The following is a 1,508-nucleotide window of genomic DNA, read 5'->3' as shown; positions in this document are numbered from 1 at the left end:
CGTTGTACAGCAATGGCCGGGGTGCTGATTTCGGGGAGCATCCCCCGCTGCCCGGAACCTTCCATTGTAGTGAGGTGACAAGCGGAGGATTTCCTTATCATTAGATTTATAAATTGTTTCCCGGCTATGGAAGGATCCCGGCCATTTATATCCAGCACCCTGATGTCAGAGCAATGCTGCTCCAGCTGTGTTTCCTTGCCATGTCTGATTCACCTGGAATCCCTGACACACAGATAGAAATATTGATATATGAGGAACAGGTGATGAACCTATAAAACAAACCCAATCTCCCCCCATCACCCCCCCCCCCCCCGTGCTCCTCTATCACCCCCGAAGGAATCTTTTTATTACCCCCCCGGATGGTTTTCCATTTACAGATCTTTAGCGTTTGCCCCTCCGGGGTCACAGGAGATGATGTATAATGTGTATATAGAGATACGGAGACTGACGTCTCATCGGAATATATTTATTTATTTTATATTGGCAGTAGGGGGCGCTGTGCTTGCTGTGTAATAAATATGGGCCCCCCATGGATGCCAGTCTCCCTGTTGGCTGTGTGATGGTGTCACGTTGCCATGGCACACACACAACCTGCCTTGTACAGAGATATTTGCATGTTGTGTTTATACCCCGGGGGGGGGTATGTCTGTTCTGTTATTTATAAATTACAAATGGCGGACTTGTCACAAATGGGTGAAAGTGGATCAGGGAAATCACCAGGGAGAGAGCAGAAGGATTATTACCCCTTTCCTACTCTTGCTCCTTCTAGTGGCCAGGGGTAGAATCCATCATATACCACGTAACTCTTCTCATCATTCAGATATATTAAATAAAGCCCCCGCCAGTCAGGATTGGGAGCCAGATGGAGCGTATTTAGGTGTCTCTACAGCCATTCACCCATAAAGATGAGAAGAGGAGGGGGTGCTGGGGTCCCTGGTGCGGCTTATTGGGGGTAAAACAATATTTTCTGTGCAGACTGACCGGGGGACTTCTAATATCTCCAAATAATGTTTGTGACTCAACCATTGTGAGTGTGCAGTGCCACCGAACGTTCATCGGACTTTTATATAATCTCACCATCAGATGGCGCTGCTCTGACAATAGGATTGCATTGTGTGTGTCCGGAATAATGATTTAAATGCAATTTATGGATGGTTGGGTAAGATTCCCATTTCTATTACCCAGAATTCCAGTGGGCAGCAGAAGCTGTGAATTCTGGGTAATTATTGTGACCCCTCTCCAGACTTTGCACCATTTCTGCAGAATAATCCTCACTGAATACCAAAACCATTCAGGGGCCCATTCATCACCCTCCGTTATCAAGAAGAAAATGTTAATAAATTAAAATGTCAGTTTACAAGTTCATAAAGTTTTATATTTTTAATGAAATGACACTGAGACAATTCTGCCCCTGTTATTGGGCGATGGGGTGTCAGCATCCCCAGGGAGCCTGCAGGGGGCTCCACCATCAAAGACATCACCGTATGCCAAAAGCCTGGGAACACCTC

Source organism: Pyxicephalus adspersus, chromosome 5 (genome assembly GCF_032062135.1).
Source record: "Pyxicephalus adspersus chromosome 5, UCB_Pads_2.0, whole genome shotgun sequence".
NCBI classification, from domain to species: Eukaryota; Metazoa; Chordata; class Amphibia; order Anura; family Pyxicephalidae; genus Pyxicephalus; species Pyxicephalus adspersus.
This window is presented reverse-complemented; position numbering follows the sequence as displayed.